This window comes from Quercus lobata, chromosome 5, assembly GCF_001633185.2.
Source record: "Quercus lobata isolate SW786 chromosome 5, ValleyOak3.0 Primary Assembly, whole genome shotgun sequence".
NCBI lineage: Eukaryota > Viridiplantae > Streptophyta > Magnoliopsida > Fagales > Fagaceae > Quercus > Quercus lobata.
Genome location: NC_044908.1, coordinates 88,365,064 through 88,391,938, shown reverse-complemented (window position 1 = coordinate 88,391,938; position 26,875 = coordinate 88,365,064). Strand labels below are relative to the sequence as shown.

At 30.8% G+C, this 26,875-nt stretch overlaps 1 protein-coding gene across 15 annotated transcripts in view; it reads right to left on the bottom strand.

Annotated features, from left to right (window-relative positions):
• Window positions 1-26,875, bottom strand: part of LOC115991876 (putative disease resistance protein RGA3) — a 67,458-nt gene that overhangs the window by 16,013 nt on the left and 24,570 nt on the right. For 11 of the 15 annotated variants that reach the window (XR_004092353.1, XM_031115844.1, XM_031115840.1 and 8 more), the window contains 5 exons: window positions 26,674-26,831; window positions 26,485-26,569; window positions 26,173-26,271; window positions 25,837-26,084; window positions 25,197-25,712 (listed from right to left, as the gene is read on the bottom strand). The exons of 2 other annotated variants lie outside the window; for them this stretch is intronic. The gene's annotated coding sequence lies outside the window, so the exon portion shown is untranslated. Of the gene's footprint in view, window positions 1-25,196; window positions 25,713-25,836; window positions 26,085-26,172; window positions 26,272-26,484; window positions 26,570-26,673; window positions 26,832-26,875 lie in introns of those variants that run through there. 2 more of the 15 variants (XM_031115851.1, XM_031115852.1) reach the window with 2 other exon arrangements.

Below are 26,875 nucleotides of genomic sequence, written 5' to 3'. Positions count from 1 at the left end.
GATTGACATCAGCCTAATCCTCAAGATTTGTAAAAGAAATTTACCCTTTATTTTTTTTTTAACACTAAGGTAAAAATTTGATTCACAATAAAATTTAAAACCCTACAAATTACAAGGGCAGAGTTGGTCCACATAACGTGGGCTGATATTAATTGAAAGCACTTGCCAGCCACTACTTTATTTTTAAAAAAGTAAAACGCGTGACAGGTCCTTACTGTTGTCTGTGGTACTGGTAATAATAACGTCCATAGAGTGGGCCTTAAAATAATTGAAGGTCATTTATGTAGAGGAAATTTATCGTGCCTGGCTGTTTCCAATTTCCAACCCAACGAGTTGCACGTTGGCTTTAATTGATTGAAAGTTCTATGCCATTATTTAATTTTATTTTTTTGGTTCCTCCCCACTCACCTAGGTAACCTATGAGTGTTCATAAAAACAAATTAAAAAAAAAAAACCAACGAGTGAAACAAGTCTTCAAGAACGGTAGTTCAAGAAGAAATCTAGTAATACAATCAAATCTCATTATAATTTTAAAATATTATTGATTTGAGTTGCAGTGTATATCAATATAATTTTATTTTATTTTAAGTTGATCTGTGGTAGATTGTCATTTCACTTGCTATAAAAATACTATAACATTTTGTTATGGTTGTTTGAGAACTTTTCTCTTAAAGTCAGTCTTAAATGATCAACTCTAGTTTAATTTAGTTGTCAATAATTTTTAAGTAAACTAGTAGTAGATCTATGCAATTATTAGAAATACCAATTAAGCTGCTTGGAACTCACAAAATCTTTTCCAAGTTACTAAGGGTCTGTTTGAATAGAACTTATTTTGCTGAAACTGAAAACTGAAAATTGAAAACACTGTAGCAAAATAATTTTTAAATATGTAAATAGTACCGTGGGACCCATTTTTAATATATTTTTTAATGAATAAAGTAGCTGTGGGTCCCATAAACAGTACTACTACAGTACCGTTTGTCTCCCTTATTCACGTCCACGTTTTCTACTCTGCGTTTTTGTTCTTTTTTTTTTTTTTTGGTTTTCACGCGTTTTTGGAGTATTGCGGTTACTGTTCAATGAACAGTAACCGCAAATGTTGACTTTCTGCAGTGAACAGTGCACATGTGCACTGTTCACGGACCCACAAATTTCATTTTTTATCAATTTTTTCATTAAAAATGGGTCCCACAGCACTATTCACACATTTAAAAATTATTTTGCTACAGTGTTTTCAGTTTTCAGTTTCAGCAAAATAAGTTCTATCCAAACACACCCTAAATGGTCAAGTGGTAACGTGTTGGAACATTTTAAATTATTGGCACTTAACGAATACAAATATTTTGTACTATCTTTTGTGTTCCAAACTTCCAATACATTTTTATATATTTCAATTTATATTCCACAAATTATAATATTTCTTGTATTTATTTAACTTTTCTTATAAAATAGTTAATGATCGGTTGCAATATGGTAATAGGCGCATGTCCCAATAATGTGATTCAATATATACTTAAATAAAAACTAAAAGTGAAATTACATTTTAAATCCTAGTCCTTCTAGCTTCATTTTTTTACAAAAATAAATAGGAATAGGATTTATGCCAAGATGGACACTATAATTCAGTTCCACCGAAGTCCTTGTAGCTTCCTCAGTGAATTGTTTTCGTTTCTTTCCTTATTTATTTATTTTTTTTTTGTAGAAAATATAAGAAATTCAATACTTAAATTAAGACATGTTACAGTTCTTAAAAAATAAAAATAATTCGTAAAGATCAGTAGAGGATAATAAATATATACTTAGGGATAACCATCTTATTTATAGGACCCATCAAGTGGAACTTCTTACTTTTTATATTTTAGAAAACCATCAAGTAGAATTTAGTATAGGAAAAAGTCAATTCAAAAAAAAAAAAAAAAATCTTACAACATTTTCGTAATATCTTTATTTGAGTTGTGATGGTCTCAATATAAACCAAGCATTAAAAAAATCAAATGTAAGGTATAAGGATAGAAAGTTGTTAACCTTGATTGTTGGCATAAACCCAAGGATCCAGTTGATAAGATCAAGCGCTTACCCACTACACCAAAAGCTATAACTAATGGTAAGGGTGCAATTTTATTCCCTTAAGAGGTGGTAGCTCAGCATCAACGAATCGACTAAAACTTGGCCCAACCTAGCCTCTGCATTTGCAAGATGTTGGACTTGATCCATTAGGTCTCTGCCCAACAATCCTACCCCCAACACCTGCACATGCACAACAAGGGAGTCAAACTCGTGACCTGGCTGGCTAGCTCTACCAATTGCTAGGACCAATCACTTATCCATTACACCAAAACTTCTGATTGATGGTAAGGGTGCAAATTTATTCCCTTAAAGAATGGCAATCTAGTGTCAACAGATTGATTGAAACTTTTTCGAACACAATTATTATTTTTTCTTTGTTTAATCTTATTCTAGGAAAAGTGGTCGCATGGTAGCATGTTCAAACATTAAACCAAAATATAGCTTAATTATTCCAATTATGTTCAAGGTTTGATTGTATGATCATACACAACTTATATATTTATTATATAAAAATAGAAGCGTAGCATTTAATATTGTTAATTTGTTATATTTATATTGAGCAATATCATTATTATTTTTTATACCAATGCAGTATTGGACAAATGCCTATTTATGAATGATGCACCTCTGCTGGAAAAGAAGCCATGGGCCATGGCTAATAAGTAATATGTGCCTTCTCTTCCAGAAAAGTGTTTCCCTACAAAAACGTGCGTGGGTGATGGGACCATGCTTCTAGGCTAAAGAAACAGACACAATTGTACAAAGTTGAAGGGCATTAATTTTCATGAACATAGAGAAAGCAGTAGGTCCACCGTCCCCACAGGAACAGGGAATGAAGCAGAACCAACAAACAACACTTCAATTTTAGTTGCACTAGTCATTTAATTTAAGCTATGATGATTTGGTTATAGGTTGGTTACAGGTCCGGACAAACATGAAAACTTAAAATGTTGAAACAACTGCTTCTCAAAGTGAACTTATTGATATTGATATATATATTAAACAAGCTTACAGTTACCGGAAGAAGATTATTAACACTTGGAAAATATTATCTTATAAGTCATCTGCTTATACATAATTTTCCTTCTAATCCAAGCAATTTACGTACTTTTGAAATCACTTTAACGTATACGATACACCGTTATATATTACTTACTAGTTGCTAACCCGTGCGATGCACGGGAAAACTATTGAAAATAAATTTAATCTGTCTTTTTGTTCTATTAAATTTAATCTTTCTTTTATTCTTTTAAAATAAGAGTTTAAGTCTAATGATAAAAAGCAATTATCGTGTAACGGACAAAATAGATTAACATTTTATTGAAACTATAAAGAAAAGGAGTATAACATCATTTTGAATAGTAAATCTATAGTTTTATAACATCTTAAACATTTTTTTTTTCTTAATAATATCTTAAACTTTTTTTTCTTCTTTAAGGGCATAATGTGTTAGGATCACAAAAGAGTATGTGTAAAATCTAACTGTGAAAAGTTGTTCTTAGAGGGTTAGAAATGCATTAATTTTGTTAAATAAAAGCATAACTTTTATCACATTTTTATAATAACTTTACAAATTTATAGCATTTATTTGTTAGTTAAGGTTGTATTAGAGGATTGGAGTTTTTCTTAATTTACGGTTAATATTTACACACTTTTGTTTCAATGGCCAATTAACTTTTTACAAAATTGACCAAAATGACATTTTACACCAGTCAAAGTTTGCATCAATTTTTTCAACAAATAATAATAATAATAGTAATAATAATAATAAAATAAAGAATAATTTAAACAATTATTCTACATGAACTTTTCATTGAAGAGCCAATTTAGATTCAACTTCCACCTAGAGCGCGCAACAAACCATTTCCCAATTTTCAATTTCATTATTAGTTGTCTCAACTTCATATTGCTACTATACCAAACAACTGTTTAGATGCGTACTTAGTAGTGTAGCATCCCAAAAAAACCTCTTGCCCAATTGACATTAAGCCAGAAAAGCAAACAGCCCCAAAAAACATGCAACTACTTCACACTCTTGGCTTTAGTGTTCTTGGAACCAAATGCTTACTAAACATTAGATTTTGTATATCAAATTGTCGCACACTCTTAATGCTTTTATTCATTTGTTAACAATTTCCACAATTACTACAATAGGCCATTGAAAAAAAACTATATAGTAATAGTAACTAATAATGCTAGGTCTATCTTTATCTTAAAGCTAAGATAGTGATATTTGAGGGAACATTTCAACTTAATGGGGTGCAAGCAAAATGCAAATCAAACTAAACTATTAGGATAAACCACTGCTATTAAAAAAAAAAAAATGCAGGTCCTCCCATTCCTTCTTGCAAGCCAATAGCAACTGCAAGAGTTATCATAATTACTCAATTCCATGAGAGTATTCCACCTTATGGTCTTGACCCAAGCATCCTCCATCTATATCCCATCCTTTGCATGTTAAAATTTTTAAGAATGAAAATTGTCAATCGGTGGTTTCAAGCAAAAGTTACATTTGTACAAAATATAAGCAGCCTAACTCATTTGCTTGAGGAAAGAAAGACCAACACCTCAGTAAAAGAAATTTTGACTACAAATAGGCAATTATTTCAATTTAGCTGAAAAAAGAAAAAGAAAATGCAAAGTCTACAACGCTTCCCAAACCAAAAAGAAAATAAAAAGAGTGAAAGAAAATGTTCATCAAAGCATCATTCAAAGTAATATATATCTATCTATCTATATATATATATATATATATATATATAAGTGCCCAAAAGAACTACAAACAACCAAGTCAATTAAAGAGTAACAATATACGCACAAAAAAAGAGCCTGTGTGAGGAATATGCTACTCTTTAAGTTTTTTTGTTTTTTTTTTTTTTTTTTAACTTTAAATCTCACTTATCAAAAAGGAGAGGTTTTTTTTTTTTTTTTTTTAATCTCTCACCATTTTGTGAGTACCATCATCAATTGGAAACAACTGAGGCTTTAACTTCAGCTTCATAGGAGTATATTGTTCTCAACAAAAATTTTTTGCAAAAAGGAAGGCAAAGGAGGCCGAACTTTGCCAACAAAATTAGAATCCTTTTGGTCTGGAATTTAGATTGGAAACAAATCATGCCACCAAAAACTATAGATGTTTAGAATTTAAATCCTTTTAGGAATACAAAAAGGAAAAATAAAATAGGTACCCTCCTAGAGCACCTAGGTCATGTTCAACCTCTTTATCCATAACTACCTGCTACATTGCTTAGTTGCATTGAAAACCAAAGAAAACCCAACAAATCCAGCTTTTTTGCATTTATTATATGTATATGATGAGATGACACCAGCTAATATCCATTTTAATGACCTTCATGAAATATTAACATTGTGAATTTGTGATGCTACAAACAACAAGATCAAAGATGGTTAGTCACTATGGTTCTTTTGTCAGTCATAGTAACAGGGTGCTAAGTAAATTGCTTAGCCCCTCAGGGGTGAAAAACCCTTGAATTAAGCATCTCTTATGAATGAAAGTATATGCAGCCAACTACAACAATTTAACCCAACAGAGCAAGTTGTTAAACAATTGTTTTTGTTGAAAATAAATAATTTTCCTTTGAAACAAATAGAAGCTCATTTAGCAAATATATGTTATCAAACATAATATACAACGTACATTCAATTGAATTACGTAGTCAATTCAAAACCTTCTCCACTAATAGATGCTTTCATGTAAGAATGTAGTATTAGTCATGAAATAGTAATATCAATTCAATTCTGACAAATAAAAGAGCATCACCAACATTAAACATGTCGATATTACAAATTAACTTCTAGTAATTTCATAACTCTAATAACTAAAAATCATTATCATGCAGCCATTATATATGGGTTTAAAAGCATCCTATCAATCATTCAGACCCATTGCATTATCTAATAGCAGAAAAAATTTATAAAATTTAAGTAATAATAGATCTTGATGATCCTAAAAAACCATCTAAAATGTTAGATCTTGATTAGCTTGCAATACATACCTGATACCTACAGGAGGTCTCTATCTACACTCTTCAACAACCACTCTTGTCTGATTATTTTTCTAAGCTTCCATAAATTTCCATATCAAGATTAGAAGCTATCTGCACCAAATTCATTGCTGTCTAGCTTCACTCACCCACCTTTGGTTCCAATTGTACCATAACAGCCAGGCTATATTCAGCATGAACACCACCTCCATGACATGCCCATTTTGCTAATAACACTATACCTATGGAAACATCATGGTTGATCTCTAGACTTCCAGTGCTTTTGAGCACTCCCATATTTCATGTGTCACTGATTCTACACTATCCCCACATATTTCACTTGAGAATGATGAAATTATTTTCCTACAGTAAAGATTGAGCTTATTCATAGGTAAAATATTGTGGATCACCTTTCAAGCAAAAATTAAAAGTTATGGCTGCACATTTAGTGTCCAATACAAAGAGAAGTACTTTTTAGCACGTCACAACACATCATGTTTGATATAATGTTTAGCTAAATAATTGTCTTTCAAAGTCATCATTCTTTTTGTGATGAAAATATTTGCAAGCACTCTGACATGTTTGATATAATGTATAACTAAATAATTGTCTTTCAAATTCAATGTTAGTACATTCAATGCATTTAGTGTGCCATTCTGGTGTAACGTGTGGACTTGTTTGGTAAAATATGCAAAGTATTTTTTCTAGAATTGGAAGAAGGAGAAAAATGTTGAAAGCAATGGGATAATGTTCTATATTATTTTCTTGGGCAATGAGCATTTGTTACCCACATAATCTTATCTGGTGTATTTCTTATTTAGAGGAATTTTAACAATGGCAAAGATTGAAGCTACATCCAACAGGTCTTGTAACTTTGCCAAAGTCCTAATCTTCTCTCATTGCATCAATTAGCAAACTAATCTAGAGTTTCTAGGATAACTTTGTCATAAAGTTCTCATAATCATAATCATTTATTGGTAAATGGATGATTTAGATTTTTCTACATTATTAATAACTTAAATAGATGCTTGATAATCAAAGAATTGACTATTCACAGCTTTAGCTGAAATGTCACAGTGGGAAGCATACTATCTAAACTTCCTGTCAAGTGTCTTCTACAATTAAAATGTGTTTGTAGGGCCTAGCGTGATCTCATTTCCAATTCCAAATTCGCCAAATATCACCTCAAACATTTTATCATCCAGGAGCAGCTAATGCTCATGGAGCACTTATGTTATCTAGTGCAGTATGAGTTTTCCCATATTCTAACTTCCTGCCATATATATTAAAAAGACAGTTTTATTTATGATCCCAATTAAGCTCTTTAAGATACATGATGCACAAATTACTAAGAACAAATGTCATAACAGAATGGAAATATCAGTGGGACAAGAGATGGATTTCAAGAATGGGGAGATTCCAATATAAAGGATACTATGGCAGTCATAAACTTCCTAGCAAAAAAGTTCAATATTCTTAACTTTTATTCCTACTATAAAGTACCATATGTTTGATTTACTGCTACTGTAGTTTTTTGATAAAATGGTTTGAGAATGCTCTAAATACTATCAACTATTACCAAAACTATCTAAATGTTGTTTTCGACAATATAAACCTATCCCACCATCAATACCAATCCCAATATCTAATATATGAATCATAAAAGAATTTCAAATACACAATCTGAAAGAATTAGAAATTAAAAATCCTTATGAATTTTGAATTTAAATCCCCAAACTATACACTAAAATCAAGTTTTTAAGCGGTAGCCACATGAACCCAGATAAAAATTCACAAAATTAAATCCAAAAAAACTGAAGAATTATAAAGAGAGTAATAAAAATTCAGAATTGTAAAGCGAGTAAAAAATTTTCGGAAAAGAGGAATGAAAAAATTCAAATTTTTAGCCATGAGTTTCATGGTAACAAATAATCCCTAAAAAAAAAATATTATTTATAATATAATATAGGGTTATGGATTCCTAATCAAATTTAATATAATATAGGGTTATGGATTCCTGATCAAAATATAATATAGGGTTATGAATTCCTAATATGTTAATGGTATAGAAAATTATTTACCAGCAGTGGCGGTGTCTAATTTGATTTTCTCTTCAAGCTTTGTTGCGGTCCCATCGTCACCTTCGCTTCTAAAAGAACTCTCCAACTCTCCATTTATGTTGACATTTTTATTATCATTTTATGTTGACATGTGGTAGTTAGTCTAATAACTCAATTTGTTATGAAAATAATATTTTATTGCATCTGTAAAGACTAATACAAGTGGAAATAATCAATCAAGAATTAGAAAAGAAAAAAAAAATGTAAAGGACAAAGGTAGAAAGTTGTTGATCTTGATTATTGGCATAAACCCAAGGATGTCTAGGGTCTTATATTTAATTACTTTTATTCATGTATGAATCATGTGGATCATTAAGATTAAGGAATAAGTGAATAGCTAAAATATTCTATTTCCTCTTTAATAATTCTCAAAATCATCTACTGATTTTTAACCGTTCCAAGGAATAGTTGGTAATATTTAGAGCCATAAAACATTGGTGCTAAGGGCTTTCTAGTTGAATAGGTACCTTTCCATGCATAAAGTAATTGTGATTTTAGGATTTTTTTTAGGAGGGTCAATAAAAAATTATAAGTTATACATAATTTAAAATAAAAGAGAAGTTGAATATATCGATACCACACCAAAAAAAAAAAAAAAAACAACAACAACCATAATATATAAAGTTTTATAATTACTTTATACGATATTTCATATTTTGAAATTATTGTATGATATCTTCATTATCAGTCCTACAAGTTATAACCCTTTCAATATACACAGCCTAGCAATAATTATTCACTGATCTCTCATTTGATTTATTTGTTTTAAATTTTTTAAGATCTAAATGGAATTTTTTAAGTTTTAAGATTAGCAAATTTCTACTTTTGTTATTGATCTTATTAATTTGTTTTCTAAGATTTTATATCAAATTGTTTTATTATTAAAGTTAACATGTCATAGCATTTTATAAAATCAATTTAGTTCTTAAAGTTAACTTAGTTTCTAAAATAGTTAAGAAAAATAACTAACTGACCTAACGATTTTAAGGAAATAAATTAACTTTAAGAACTAAATTATTAAGTATTGAAAAAACTTGAACTTGATTGACATCAACCTAATCCTCAAGATTTGTAAAAGAAATTTAACCTTTATTTTTTTTTTTAACACTAAGGTAAAAATTTGATTCACAATAAAATTTAAAACCCTACAAATTACAAGGGCAGAGTTGGTCCACATAACGTGGGCTGATATTAATTGAAAGCACTTGCCAGCCACTACTTTATTTTTAAAAAAGTAAAACACGTGACAGGTCCTTGCTGTTGTCTGTGGTACTGGTAATAATAACGTCCATAGAGTGGGCCTTAAAATAATTGAAGGTCATTTATGTAGAGGAAATTTATCGTGCCTGGCTGTTTCTAATTTCCAACCCAACGAGTTGCACGTTGGCTTTAATTGATTGAAAGTTCTATGCCATTATTTAATATTATTTTTTTGGTTCCTCCCCACTCACCTAGGTAACCTATGATTGTTCATAAAAACAAATTTAAAAAAAAAAAAAAACCAACGAGTGAAACAAGTCTTCAAGAACGGTAGTTCAAGAAGAAATCTAGTAATACAATCAAATCTCATTATAATTTTAAAATATTTTTGATTTGAGTTGTAGTGTATATCAATATAATTTTATTTTATTTTATGTTGATCTATGCTATAAAAATGCTATAACATTGTGTTATGGTTGTTTGAGAACTTTTCTCTTAAAGCCGTCTTAATGATCAACTCTAGTTTAATTTAGTTGTCAATAATTTTTAAGTAAACTAGTCGTAGATCTATGCAATTATTAGAAATACCAATTGAGCTGCTTGAAACTCACAAAATCTTTTCCAAACTACTAAGTGGTCAAGTGGTAACCTGTTGGAACATTTTAAATTACTGGCATTTAACGAATACAAATATTTTGTATTATTTTTTGTGTTCCAAACTTCCAATACATTTTTTTATGTTTCAATTTATATTCCACAAATTATAATATGTCTTGTATTTATTTAACTTTTCTTATAAAATAGTTAACGATCGGATTACAATTTGGTAATAGGCGCATGCCCCAATACTGTGGTTCAATATATACTTAAATAAAAACTAAAAGTGAAATTACATTTTAAATCCTAGTCCTTCTAGCTTCAATTTTTTACAAAAATAAATAGGAATAGGATTTATGCCAAGAATAGTCCTTGTAGCTTCCTCAGTGAACATGTTTTCGTTTCTTTGGTTTCTGACCTCTCTTTTTTTTTTCGATAGAAAATATAAGAAATTCAATACTTAAATTAAGACATGTTACAGTTCTTAAATAAGTTTTGAAAAATCTTAAATTTTATTGACATTAATCTAAACCTCAAGATTTATAAAGAAATTTACCCTTTATTTATTTTTATTTTTTTAACGCTAAGGTAAAAATTTGATTTACAATAAAATTTAAGACCCTACAAATTACAAGGGCAGAGTTTGTCCACATAACGTTGGCTGGTATGAATTGAAAGCACCTGCAAGCCATTACTTTATTTTAAAAAAAGTAAAACGCGCGACAGGCCCTTGATATTGTCTGTGGTACTGGTAATAATAATGTCCATAGAGTGGGCCTTCAAATAATTGAAGGTCATTATGTAGGGGTTAATTTGTCGTGCCTGGCTGTTTCCAAATTCCAACCCAACGAGTTGCACGTTGGCTTTGATATTGAAAGCTCTATGCCATTTTTTTATTTTATTTTTTTTTGGTTCCTTCCCACTCACCTAATTAACCAATGAGTGTTCATAAAAATATAAAAACCAACGAGTGAAACAATTCTTCAAGAGCGGTAGGTCAAGAAGAAATCTAGTAATACAACCAAATCTCATTATAATTTTAAAATATTTTTTATTTGAGTTGTAATGTATATTAATATAATTTTATTATATTTTATGTTGATTTATGGTAGATGGACACTTGTTATAAAAATGCTATAACATTTTGTTATGGAACTCTTCTCTTAAAGCTGTCTTATATGATCAACTCTAGTTTAATTTATTTGTCAATTATTTTTAAATTAATTAGTCGTATATCCATTCAATTATTACAGATTTCACTAATTGAGCTGCCTGGAAGGCTGGAACCCACAAAATCTTTTCTAAGCAATTAAGTGGTCAAGTGGTAACATGTTGGAACATTTTAAATTACTGGCACTTAACGAACACAAATATTTTGTACTATCTTTTGTATTCCAAACTTCCAATACATTTTTTTATGTTCCAATTTATATTCCACAAATTATAATATTTTTTGTATTTATTTTGACTTTTCTTATAAAATAGTTAACGAACAAGTAGCAATATGGTAATAGGTGCATGCCCCAATAATGTGGTTCAATATATACTTAAATAAAAACTAAAAGTGAAATTACATTTTAAATCCTAGTCCTTCTAGCTTCAATATTTACAAAAATAAATAGGAATAGGATTTATGCCAAGAATAGTCCTTGTAGCTTCCTCAGTGAACATGTTTTCGTTTCTTTGGTTTCTTTCCTCCTTTTTTTTTTCGATAGAAAATATAAGAAATTCAATACTTAAATTAAGACATGTTACAGTTCTTAAAAAATAAAAATAAAAAGAAAGTAAAGTTCAGTAGAGGATAATAAATATATACTTAGGGACAACCATCTTATTTATAGGAGCCATCAAGTGGAGCTTCTTACTTTTTATATTTTAGAAAACCATCAAGTAGAATTTAGTATAGGAAAAAGTCAATTCCCAAAAAAAAAATATATATATATATATATATCTTACAACATTTTCATAATGTCTTTATTTGCATTGTGATGGTCTTGATATAAATCAAGCATTAAAAAAATCAAATGTAAAGGATAAGGATAGAAAGTCGTTAACCTTGATTGTTGGCATAAACCCAAGGATCCAGTCTGATAGGATCAATCGCTTACCTACTACACTAAAAACTATAGCTAATGGTAAGGGTTTAATTTTATTCCCTTAAGGGGTGGCAGCCCAGCGTCAACGAATTGACTAAGACCTGTCCCGACCTAGCCTTTACCTTTGCAGGATGTTGGACTTGATCCATTAGGTCTCCGCCCAACAATCCTACCCCCAACACTGCACATGCACAACAACGGAGTCAAACTCGTGACCTGGCTCTAATACCAATTGATAGGACCAATCACCTATCAATTACACCAAAAGTTATGGTTGATGGTAAGGGTGCAAATTTATTCCCTTAAAAAATGGCAATCTAGCATCAATGATTGACTAAGACTTGTTCGATCATGGTCAATTTTTTTTCTTTGTTTAATCTTATTCTAGGAAAAGTGATTGCATGGTAACATGTTCAAACATTAAACTAAATAGCTTAATTGTTCCAATTATGTTCAAGGTTTGATAGTAGGATCATGCACAATCTATATATTTATTATATACAAATGGAAGTGTAGCATTTGATTTTGCTAATTTGTTATGTTTATAATGAGCAATATCATTATTATTTTTTCTATCAATGCAGCAGTGGACAAATGCCTATATATGAATTATGCACCTTTGCAAGAAAAGATGTCATGGGCCATGGCTAATGTGCCTTCTCTTCTAGAAAAGTGTTTCCCTACAAAAACGTGCTACATGTTTCAAGGCAACAGAAACAGACACAATTGTACAAAGTTGAAGGGCATTAATTTTCATGAACATAGAGGAAGCAGCAGGTCCACACAAGAACAGGGAATGAAGCCGGACCAACAAACAACACTTCAATTTTAGTTGCACTAGTCATTTAATTTAAGCTATATGATGATTTGGTTACAGGTCCGGACAAAAGACTGACAAACATGAGACTTGAATTAACAACTGCTTCTCAAAGTGAACTTATTGATATTATGATATATATTAAGCAAGCTTTACGTACAGTTAGCTGGAGAAGATTAATAATTATTAACACATCAGAAATATTATCTTATAAGTCATCTGTTTATACAGAATTTTTCTTCTGACCCAAGTAATTTACGTACTTTTGAAATCACTTTAACATATACGATACACCGTTATATATTACTTATTATGAGCAAAGGGTAATATAAAATATACAAACCATATCCTTCATAAAAGGATTGTGCATATTCACAAATTTAGCTATCAAATTTAGGGGAATTAAACTGTAGTAGTCTTGGTGTTTATAATCTCGTGGGTTTGAGTTTTTGTTTTTTTTAATATATATTATATAAAAATTATTTACACAGAATAAATCACAAATCTTGTAAATAAGAACTTCTTATTAAGATTCCAATAAAATTAATTACTCAAATTCATCACCTGTAATAACAAACAATTATAGATTTTTTAATGAAAGGCATGACCAAAATCAGTAGCAGACTGTCAAAGAGGAAACAGGAACTGGACCTTCAACTAGTTCTATAAAAACCATAAAACCCAGTGTTTTAACCGTAAAAAATAAAGGGTCATGCTAAATAATCAATTTTAGGAAATTTTTTATACCACTTTTATGGGAAATGAAAAAAGCTATCAAAATATTAATTACTTTTTTTTTTTCATTTCCGATAAAAACTTTATTTAAATGAATTATTAACCAGTGCCCTAAGAGCACTCGTTAGCATTTTTCAAAAATAAATGTCAAACTTTTTTTCAATATTTTAATCATTTAAGTTTTTAAAACCATCTAACTTATTGATGAAAGGAGAAACCACTGTTGATTTTTTGGCTAAAAATGGATGTTGTATGAGAGAGGATTTTGTTGTCTTTGATGTTGCCCCCTCGAATGAATTATATAGATATCTTGTATTTTTTTTTGAAAATGAAAATGAAAATGATATAGATATCTTGTATTTGATAGAAATGGTCTGTACTGTTATAAGCAGGTAGCCAATACTTTGGCCTCTGTGTCCAGTATGTAAATTTATTCTTTTGTTGAATATAACGTCTGTTAACCAAAAAAAAAAAAAAAAAAAAAAAAGAAGGAGAAACCACATACATACTAGAAAATGCAGATTGACTGTGCTACTAAAGTCTATGAGTAATCTAAAGAGGGCCTCGTAATAATCAGTCATGCAAAAAGTAGAGTACAAAAACAAAAGTACTCATGATGGTTTGGATGTGGAAAATCTTTTCTCAGTAAAAAGTATCATATTTTATGTTTTTTTTGAACGCTAAGGTAAAAATTTTATTCACAATAATTGAAGACCATTATGTAGTGGAAATTTGTCGTGGCTGGCTGCTTCCAAATTCCAAGCCATCGGGTTGCACGTTGGCTTTAATTGATTGAAAGCTCTATGCCATTATTTATTTTTATTTTTATCTTTGGTTCCCCGCCACTCACAGACTCACCTAATTAACCAATGACCAAACTTGAAAAGTATGTGACAGTAGTCCACAGCTAACAAAAAGTGAAAACATTTCACCAAGGTAAATTTGGAGATTCTAGCCTTTTGCCCTTAATTTTTAAAAAATTTAGTAATATACCCCTATTTCGAAACTATATAGGGATATGCCCCTATTTCGATACTCGATTAACTTAAAATCGAGTTTCAATGAAATACTCGATTCATAGAAAATCGAGTTATGCCGAATAAAACTAAAAAAAAAAAAAAAAAGCATGAAACTCGATTTTAGGGAAGTCGAGTTCCAAAATGTTACTATAAGGCTTAAAAACGCCACTATAGGGCCCCATGAACCTGTTATGGGGAGTTAGAAAAAATTTTTGCAGGAAAACGCTGCTATAGGGCCCTTAAACGTCACTATAGGCCTTAAAAACGCCACTATAGAGCTCCCAGAACAGGGCGATTGCACTTAGAAAAAAAATTTGCAGGAAAACGCTACTATAGGGCTTTAAAACGTCACTATAGGGCTTAAAAACGCCACTATAGGGCTCACTGAATATGGGGCGATTACACTTATAAAATTTTTTTTCACATGGAACTCGATTTCCTGAAACTTGAGTTCCTTGCAATTTTTTTTTAATATTTTTTTTAAGTTTGATCGGGCATAACTCGATTTTCTACAAATCGAGTATTTAATTGAACTCGATTTTAGGATAATTGAGTATCGAAACAGGGGCACGCTCCTATATAGTTTGCAAACAGGAACATATTGCTAATTTTTTTAAAAATTAAGGGTAAAAGGCCAGAATCTCCAGGTAAATTTGACAAACACGATTCTGCCGACACAAAAAGACAAAAACAGTTGTAAACAAGTGATTCACCAAGAATGCAAATGTGATCAAATGAATTTCCTACTCGTAGTCCTTTATGTTCTTCCAATTCGTAATCCCTTTCAAATTCTAAAATTTGTAAATCTTTCCTTATCAGTACAGGTGAAATATAAGTGAATCTTCAGTAAGGTCTTGCTCTTATTGATATTTTAAATCTGCATTGAAATTATTTTTTTACTGGATATTCAATTGCTTCAACGGTTAGGATAATTGAAAATTTGATATTCACTTACTGGATATTCAATTATTCAATTGCTTAGCTTGATAGAAATTTGAAATTGAGAGAGAAATGCTAAAAAAAAACCACTAGAAAATGAAAATCAAAGTTTCAAAATTTCAAGCTGCACCATAGAGTAGAGAAAAGACCTTTACAAATTAAAAGGGAAATCACTCCTTAGCACATCCCGATGTGCTTTTCTAAGGGATGTGGGACTTAGCAAGATTGCCACTCCCTTTAGTCATTCACAATCCGCCCCCCTTATGAGCATACAAGTCCTTGCATGTAAGACCCACACTTCTGGTTAGAGCATAGCTTTGATACCATTTGTAATAACTACACCCTAATTGTGTAGATATTGTCTGGAGGCCTAACAAAAGCTGAGTTCCATATCGCTTAAGTGAATGTCCCAAACTTGGTCCGTAAGGAGGGATGCCACTCTTCATTGCAACAAGGTGTTTTCCCTTCCTTTGTGCTAAAGGGGAGAAGCAAAGCCACGAGGCCTAATGAAGCCAAAGCGGACAATACCGCATAGTTGAGCTAGGGTTGTTACAATAAATTTTATGCAAAAAATTGTTATTAGTGGATAAAAAAATAATATTAATACTTGGCTTAATTAGAATCAATACCAACTTTTGAAATTATTGTAAAAATGTTGTGAATGTAGTAGCATTACTCTTGTTTTTGTTGGACCCAAATTTTTGTTATTCTCAAGTTAAAGTGTTCAAAATTTTTATTAGGATAGTCACAATAGGTTAGTTTAACGTATAATATATTTTTTTGCAAGTGTATATGTACATTTTTTATGTTAGTCAGGGTGATCCTGTGACCATCTAACTTACATCTAGAGTTGCCACTGATTGAGACTTAGCCCAACTTAGCTCTAATACCAATTGATAAGGCAAGCACTTATCCACTACACCAAAAGTTATGGTTGATGGTAAATTGGTAATGGTGCAAATTTATTCCCTTAAAGAGTTGCAACCGAGCGTCAGTGGATTGACTGAGACTTGTTCGAACACAGTCAATTATTTTTCTTTCTTTAATCTTATTCTAGGAAAAGTGGTCGCATGGTAACATGTTCGAACATTAAACCAAATAGCTTAGTTTTTCCAATTATGTTTAATGTTTGATAGTATGATCTTGCACAATTTATATATTTATTACATAAAATTAGATGCATAGCATTTAACGTTGCTAATTTGTTATATTTATACTGGGCAATATCATTATTATTTTTAAAATCAATGCGGTACTGGACAAATGCCTATTTATGAATTATGCACCTCTGTAGGAAAAGAAGCCATGGGCCATGGCTAATATGTGCCTTCTCCTCCAGAAAAGTGTTTCCCTACAAAAATGTGCGTGGATGATGGGACCATGTTTCTAGGCTACAGAAATAGACACAATTGTACAAAGTTGAAGGGCTTTAATTTTCATGAAAGCAGCAGGTCCTCCGTCCACACAGGAACAGGGAATGAAGCAGGACCAACAAACAACACTTCAATTTTAGTTGCACTAGTCATTTAATTTAAGCTATATGATGATTTGGTTACAGGTTCGGACAAAAGACTGAAACATGAGACTTGAATTAACAACTACTTCTCAAAGTGAACTTATTGATATTATGATACTATATATATTAAGCAAGCTTAGAGTTACTGGGAGAAGATTATTAACACTCGGGAAATATTATTTTGATAATCCTCGGGAAATATTATCTTATAAGTCATCTGCTTATACATAATTTTCCCTCTAATCCAAGCAATTACATACTTTTGAAACCACTTTAACATATACGATACACCATTATTACTTATTATGAGCAAAGGGAATATAAAATATACAAATCATGTCCTTCATAAAAGGATCGTGCATATTCATAACTTTAGCTATCAAATATAAGGGAACTAAACTGAAGTAGTCTTGGTGTTTACAATCTTGTGGGTTAAATTTTTTTTTTTTTTATAATAAAAAAATTATCTAAAGACAAGAAATCACAAATCTTGTAAATAAGAGCTTCTTATTAGGATTCTAATTAAATTAATTACCAAAATTCATCACCTATAATAACAAACAATTATATAATTTATAATGAAGGGCATGACCAAAATCAGTAGCAGACTGCCAAAGAGGAAATAGGAACCGGAATTTCAATTGGTCCAACAAAAACCATAAAACCCAATGGTTTAACCATAGAAATCGTCAGTTCAACCGATAAAAACTAAATACCAAACCTTTTTAGATTGTTTTAGCCATTTTAGTTCTTAAAACCAAAGGAAGTTGATGTAATTATTTGATGAAAGAAGAAACCACATACATATATACTAGAAAATACAGATTGCTGTGCTACTGAGGGCCTCGTATTAATTGAGTCATGCACTTTGCCCCTTTAATATTCTTTTAAGAGTACTACTATGACCACCAAATTTTTTATAATATTGATGGGTTCCATTATTAATTTATTAGGACAGCTTTGGATTCCGTTAGTAAAAGTAGTTGGCTGAAAATTGGCGTTTATCAACAGTTTTTTTTTATGAGTTCCATTATAAGGACAGCTTTGGATTCCTTTATTAAAAGTAGTGGCTGTGCTAGTGCTAATAAAGGCTGTAGAGGGGCTCAAAATAATTGAGTGAAAAAACTAGCGTCAAAAAGCAAATACTAGCTCAGTTATAGTAATGGATAACCTTATTGCCTAACTAGTCAAATAGACAAATACTAGTGTTGGAACTATTGAATCTAGGCAGAGCTGCCACGATTATTCACTTAATTATGCTCTAATGTCCCTTTTTTTTTTTTTTTTTTTTTTTTTTACATTCATTTATGTAACATAAAAACAAAATGTTTGACTTTTTGTGGACCACTTTTCATTGTGTCATGTAATTATATAAATTAATGTCACGTATATATTTAAAAACATCGAAAAATTATGCATTTTCATTTTTCATTTTCGGTCAATAGACAACTTTTCATTCAATAAGTACATTTTCATTCAATAGGTGTATTTTCATTAAATAGACACATTTTCGACTAATAAGCACATTTTCACTAGATAAACACTTTTTCGATCAATAGGTATTTTTTGGTATATTCAATATGAAAGGTTATAACTTTTCAATAGGTACCTTTTGGTATATCAAATTTGAAGAGTTATAACCTTTTAATAGGCATCTTTCGACATATATATTACAAACTATCTTATGTATACCTATATTGTTTTCACTCAATTATTAATTAATAGTGTTGACATATATTGTTTTCACAAAAAACTACTAATTAATAAAACAACATTTTTTTCTTTTGCCTAACTAATAAAACTTTGTGCCATTTTTTACAACATTGTTTTTTATTTTATTTTATAAATTTCATATATTTTTGCTTACTAGTCAAACTAAAAAATAATGTCTTTTTTTTTTTTTTTCTTGAAGCTCATTCGGTAGTTATTTCCATTCATTGCACCAGTTAGCAACTAATTTATATATATTTAAAAGTTGAGACATAGCTTTTAATGTTGCTATACTCTTATTGAGTCGCCTCATCAGCCATACCATACTCTTTTTCTTTTCTTTTTTTAAATCATTTTTCTCCTTATGATTTTTTTATTTTTTTGTATAAAATAATTAAATACAAATCATGGACAAACATTATTATTCAATAGATACAAATATTTCACTGTTCACCTACCCAAATTGATTTCAACTTGTCATTTTCTTCTTTCTAATTTCAAGTAATTATTAATATTAAATAATTTATTATCTTTTTAGTGAATAAAATTAACATTTCAAATATCTAAACCAAACTTTGGCACCCAAATCTCCAGCCCAGAGACTGAATGTTAAGATGGATTGACAATACAAGAAATGAACAGAAAGTGATTCCGAAAGTAGAAATTAGGAATAGTGCGCTTGAGTTTGTGCTTCGCGATTTCTCATTTCAGCTTCTTATAAGGTAGCGGCAACATGAATAGATCCTCTTTTTTTTTCGTTTCCTTTTAAAAAACCTTTCCAAGTCAAGTGGTAACATGTTGGAACATTTCAAATTACTGGTAGTTAACCTAAACAAATACTTAGTAATATTTTTCATAATCTAATTTATATTTCACGAATTATAATATGTCATATATTTATTTGATTTTTTATAAAAATATTATAATTTAAAATCAAATCAAATAAATAACTAGTAAAACATAAAATCAAACACAAAAAATTGTGCGATCAAGTTGCAGCATGTTTGTCCATGAGACAGTAATAGGTGCGTGCCCCAATAATGTGGTTCAATATATAATTAATTAAAAATTAAAAGTGAAATTAATTTTTAAATCCTAGTCCTTTTAGCTTCATTTTTTTACAAAAAAAAAAAAAAAAAAAAAAGGATTGTTTCCAAAATGGAAGCTACAATTCAGGTCCACAGTATTTCTTATACTTCTAGCTTTACACTAGTCAAACTCTGACAAGGGAAACCATATTTCTTATCATAACTACAAAAAATATATTCTCTAGTAAATATAAAAATTACATAAAAAATAAAGTTAGAAAATTTTGAAGTCTTTTATTTGACATTTCGTCTAACCATATATATATATATCCTTAAAAAAAAAAAAACAACAACAATTAATAAGTTGCATTATTAATCATTGCACATCCTTGATGCGATGGTCACTCCACAAATATAAATGATTGTAGGGTGTGGGGGGTAAATGCCAGGATTCAAGTCTCTAAGGAGGAACTTCACATACATATACATTTAGGTTAGACTAGAGAAGAAATTTTATCTTATATAAAATTTAAAAAAAATAAAAAAATAAAAAGTTGCATTATTAGGACAGCTTTGATAAGTACATGGGACCATGCTTCTAGGCTATGGAAACGGACACAATTGCACAAAGTTGAAGGGCACTCATTTTCATGAAAATAGAGAAAGCAGCAGAGGAGGAAGCAGGACCAACAAAAGCAACACTTCAATTTTAATTAGTTGCACTAGTCATTTAATTTAAGCTATGGTTAAATTAAATATTGAAACAACTGCTTCTCAAAGTGAACTTATTGATGTTATTTTGATATTAAGCAAGCTTATAGTTTCTGGTAGAAGATTGTATAACACTTCTGAAATATTATCTTATAACTCATCTGCTTATACACAATTTTTTCACTAACCCAAGTAATTTACGTACTTTTAATATTGCTTAACATATACGGTACACTGTTATTATGAGTAAAGGGTAATATAAAATATACAAGGATTGTGCACATTCATAATTTTAGCTATCAAATATAGGGGAACCAAACCGAAGTTGTCTTGGTCTTGTGGGTTTGAGTTTATTTTATTTTTTTTTATTTTTTTAAATAAAAAATTATCTAAAGACAAGAAATCATAAATCTTGTAACTATTATAAGAACTTCTTATTAAAATTCTAATTAAATTAATTACCAAAATTCACCACCTATAATAACAAACAATTATAGATTTTATAATGAAGGGCATGACCAAAATCATCAGTAGCAAACTGCCAAAGAGGAAACAGGAACCAGTCCTTCAACTAGTCCGATAAAAACCATAAAACCCAATGGTTTAACCGTTAAAACAACCAATTCAACCAATAAAAACTGAATAGTGAGTACCAAACATTTTTAGAATATTTTAATTATTTCAGTTTTTAAAACCATAGGAAGATGTTGTGATTCTTTGGTGAAAGGAGAAACCACATACATATATACTAGAAAATACAGATTGCTGTGCTACTAAAGTCTATGAGTAATCTATAGAGGGCCTCATATTAATTGAGTCATGCAAAAAGTAGAGTAAAAAAACAAATATATGTACCAATGATGGTTAGGATTTGGAAAATATTTTACTACCGTATTTTATTTTTGGGTAAATTCCATTCACATATTTGTGCTAATTTCAATCAAGTCTGAAACTTTTTAAAACTAACCAAATTAGTCTTTAAGGCCAAAAGATCATTAATACCAACACTTCGTTATTCTGGCGTATATGGAGCTTTGCCTATGGAGCTATTGTCAATTTGTAAGACAAGGCTACTGCTCAACAATATAGTGGGTCCCCTCCATCTCCGTGAGATAATTATCGTTGAGAGAGACAGCAAAAAAAAAAAGAAAAAAAGAAAAAGAAAAAGAACCGGAGGAGGTTTAAGGTTTGTTATGAAAGATTATAAGCATTGTTTATATTCTTGATAGTATATTATGCTTCTATTATTAACACTTGAGCAATATTATCCACAATTTTGCCACTAACCCAAGCAATTTACATACTTTTGAAACCACTTGACATATACTGTACACCGCTATAATATGAGCAAAGGGTAATTTCAAATATACAAACAGTGTTTTTCAAAAAAGATTATGCATATTCATAAGTTTTGGTATCAAATATTGGGCAACTAAACCGAATTCTTGGTGTTTATAATCTTGATTTGACTGATTTTTTTTTTCTTTGTAATATTGGAGAGAAATGAGCTACCTGACATACACCAGGAGACCTACAGATTATAGGAATCGCTGAGACCTCCTTCAACTATGTCTAGGCCATCAACTACTCTTTCGGTTGAGGCTGTTGTGGTTGCTTCAATAACAGTGGTAGGTGAATAATCTTACGATTTTTTTCTTTTTCTTTTTTGTTTTTGGCAATAAATTCCTCCTTCAACTTTGTCTAGGTCATCAAACTAGTCTTTCAGTTGAGACTATTATGGTTACATCAACAATTCAATTACAGCACATTGTCATCCTTTTCAGATTCTTAGCAATCAATGGGACATTTTATAGGCCATTAACAATTGTTTCGTCCGCCATTATAGTTTTAAAAATCGGACCGGGCTGGCCGATTGAACGGGGAATGGCCACTAGTCCGGTCTTAAAAAAACCCAATAACAGGTCAAAATTTGTGTTAAATTGGGAATTAGAGGCAAATCCAGTTTTGCCCGATCTGATTTTTAAAACCATGTTCATCGTGCACCCTTAGCGTGATAGTCATTGCACAATTACAAATGCAAAGTTTTTGTGGGGTGGTGGGGCAAGGATCAGGGTTCAAATTTCTCTAAGAGGGAATTTTACACCCATATATATTTAAGGTTCGTTTGGATACAGCTGAAAATTGAAACTGAAAACTGAAAAAGACTGTAGTAAAATAATTTTTAAATGTGTAAATAGTACCGTAAGACCCATTTTTAATGAAAAAGTTGTTGAAAAGTGAAATTTGTGAGTCTGTAAACAGTAAAATTTGTGCTGAAAAGGTAAAAAAAGTCAAACTTTGCGGCTACTATTCATGAACAGTAGCCGTGTTGGTCTCTCAAACGCGTACCAAAAAAAAAAAAAAAAAGAAAACACAAAACGTGCATTTGGGAAGCGCGTCCAAATGCACACTTAAATTAGATTAAAGTAGATTTTTTACCTTGTAAAAAAAAAAAAAACTGTTTGTTTTAGTTTTGGTTGAGACTATTATCAGTATTATGATTGTATCAATTACAGTAGTTACGGTGGGTGTATATTTTTCCATCTTTAGAAAAAAAAAAAAAAAAAAACCATATTTCCAGCCAATACAATTTTTTAGCAATAAATCGAGCCCTTGCAAGAATGAAAGTTAGGAGTTTTAGTATTGGCTAATTATGTGACAACTTTTTATTTTTATTTTTTTATTTAATTTGGATTATAAAATTATATTTCGTATATTATGGTAATAAGGGTTGAAAGTTAAAGCTTCTGTTTACCTTGCAAGAATGAAGAACTTGGTTGAGCGAGATCAAGCCATGGTCATGCGAACTTATGGGTTTGATGGAAGATTTAATTTGCAGACAACACAGGTCGGATCTAGTTGGCTATAATTTCATTTGAAAGTTGTTGAGTAATTGAAAGCGAGAAAAGAGCGGTACAAAGTGATCTCCCAACCGAAATCGCATCCTTTTTAATTTTTAATGTATTTGGTGCAAATTAACCCCATCACTCACTCTATATCTACCTTTCAAATATATATAAAAAGTGTAGAAGTCCGAAAATTTCTACCAAAAAAAAAAAAAAGGTGTAGAAGTCCGAAAATTTTAACATGGTTATGCCTACACTATAACAGGAAGGACTTAATAGATTCATCTCTAATATTAAATATTTGATCTTACAATGAATCCAATGTAACGTTTATACACTAGAGAACCTTAAGCTAACTTCGCACACGTAAATATATGATCAACCTACAATTTGTTTGAGTCTCTTGACCATAATATATCTAACATGACTTGTTTTAATAATTGATACACTTATCATTGTAATTGGTGCAAGAATAAGTCTAGGAACACAACATTAGCCATAAATTTTTACACTATTTGTTGGAGTAACAGGTTGTAAGTTATGCAAATAAAAACAATGTGAGTAGTGGGTCTATGTAAAAGCAATTGTCTACCACTCTAAACCTGTAACTTCTACAAATTGAGACAAAGTTGTGTCTTTAAGAAAGTTGTTGATGCAACCACAGTAGTCTCAATCCAAAAAGTAGTTGATGGCAAAGTCAAAGTTTAAACAATGTTGTTTAGACCCTTAGTACGACTTACTACTAATTTTAATAAGTTTAACAAATTATTTAATTGGGAAGTTACTTAGTCCATGTTCAAGTACAATAATATTCATGGATAAATAGTAAAGGAAGTAAACCATAAATAAACCCATACATAGACCAGCATTTATTCACGGAGTGAAAAAACCAAAGGTAAAATCACTTGAAGGCTAAAAATGGTAATGAATCAAACGATTAAATTAGAGGAGTCTGAATTAGAGGAGTCTGGCTTATCTTCAGTATTTTTTTTTAACTGAACATCTCATTTTTTTAAATAAATAAATAAATAAATAACAATGGCAAGTATTAGTGAGTTTTAATCTTCATATTTTATTTAGTTAACGGGTGATGTGACAGTTTCTCATTAAAAATAAAATAAAATAAAATTCTAGTTAAAAAAGTACTGAAGGGGATTGATCAATAAAGTATTTATTCAGCCAAAAAAGAGTTGATGTTTTGCCCATACAGATGGGCAATGACCTTAGTTAAAATTCTTCTTGTGGAAATTAAACATTGCAAATAAAAAGTATCAAACTAAGAAGAACGGAACGCTCTTTAAAAAATTGTATAATTGATCATAAGTAATTGGCCTGCAAGTAATGAATCAAGATCCAAAAAGTGATGAGTTCCACTATTTAACCAACTCACAAACCTACATATATACTCATAAAATAAATAAATATAAAATCCTACATATGTAATTTCCTTTAATTCATCATAAATATAACATTACACAAATTAAAAGTTCAAGGGCACCATTTTTTCATGAACTAATGGAAACAGAAGGTCCACCGTCCACACAACAACACTGAAGTAGGACCAGCAACATTTGAATTGTATTTGCATTAGCCATTTACAATGTGTTTGGAAGCTTGACGGGAGAAGCGAGTGGAGGGTAAGGAGAGAAAGGAGAGGAGGGAAGGGAAACAGATTTGGAAGCTTTAAAAATTAAGTATAGGGAAGGGAAAAAAGCACCTCTTCCTCTTCCCTTTATTTAAATGTTTTAAAAATTAAGTAGGGAGAGGATGGATGAGGAAAATGAAATTCAAAGAAATAAATATAAACTGATATCATAAGAGCAAGATTGACAATTAAAATTTTTTCAATACAAATGGCTCCCATCCCCTCCCCTACCTCTTCAAATTCCCCATTTGGGAGAATTAAATATGAGGGATTGTTGGATTGATTTATAATAATATACATGAAAAATACTTTAAAAGTATTATGAGAATGGCATAATAATGTATATAAAAATGTACAACCCCTAGTGTTTGTACAATGCAGTTGTGCAATACTAACGGTAAGGTATCCAGGCCATGAGTATGAAAGTAGTGGCTGCACAATCTACCAAGATCCTTTATCAAAGTACGCAAGTCCCTACTTGCCTTACACTTGAAAACAGCGGTATGTGCATCCATAAAAAAGTCATTTTGTTATACTTGCAAAGCTTGAAGGTAGGCAAATAGACTGACACAATCATTCAGGTGCTTGATGATCTAGAAAGGCAGATTGCATGGCTATGCGGCTTCTGATCGTTAATAAGCTCAATACATCCTTATGCATATCTGCCAATTTTTGGGGGTAGATAAAATAAAAGAAAAGAAAAAGGTTAGCCAAGGCTGGATCATTTTTCCACAGTACATACTTAAACTAGAAGTTGAGAATTCAGAGAAAGTTCAAGTTAATTACCCTCGAATTAAGACACTAAAGGTCTAAAGCTGTAATCCTATAACAGGTATCGATAGCACTTGTGCCTGGATTTCTGCTTTATTTCTTATGATGATGCATGAAGATTTGCAGACCTAAAGAACGAAGCCAAGGAGAAATCCTGACAGGAATCCTCCAATATGAGCAGAATCAACCACACGAGGAAGAAATCCAAGGGACAAATTTATGGCAATAAGAGCTTCAGAGTTACAACTTACAAGTGCTGCACACTGAATATTCAGGAGTCAAAACCTATTTGCCAGGACAAATTTGTGACTTTTACCAGCCCAAGACATAAGGGCAAAAAGAATATGTTACCTTATTTGCATAGATTGTCCAGTTAGAAGCTCAGAAAGCATGGTTCCCAATAGGCCAAAAAATGAATTAGATCCTATGGCAGGACATCACTATGGTGTCCTGTGATATAAAAGATCAACCGATTATGCATAGCCACTTTTCCAGAAGGGATTGTGCAGTTAAGAAAGATGCTAAAGTTGATTTTGAAATCTACTAATCTACACTTTACCCACAATCCAAAATGATTTTAAACATAGATGACCGCTTGGTAGGATGACTTAAAAAGCTAACAGAAAAGCACCATATGAGAAAAGAAGAAGAATATATAGTTACCTATGCTACATTAAGTACGCATTATTAGCACCCAGAGGTTATAGCAGACGGTGCACAAACTCCAGAAATAGTATGGACACTTGGGCTGCAAAAGAAAGATGTGATATCTAAACAACAAAGGTCTTTATGAACAGTCACCATAAATACATGATCAAGACACTTCCAAGTCCAAAGAAAAAAAATGCAAACCTTCAATGTAAACATAAGGCTATTAAGAATGAAATTGGAAGCCATCTTTCAGATCATCATCACTATAATACTCTTCACTGTTGCATTCAACACCATTCTTCATGCATATTACTTCGAACACTGGTTCTGCTACTAGCTTAGTGAGCCTTGTAAGTGATCTGAATCATGAGTGACATCCATACCAACAGATAAATGGAGAGGA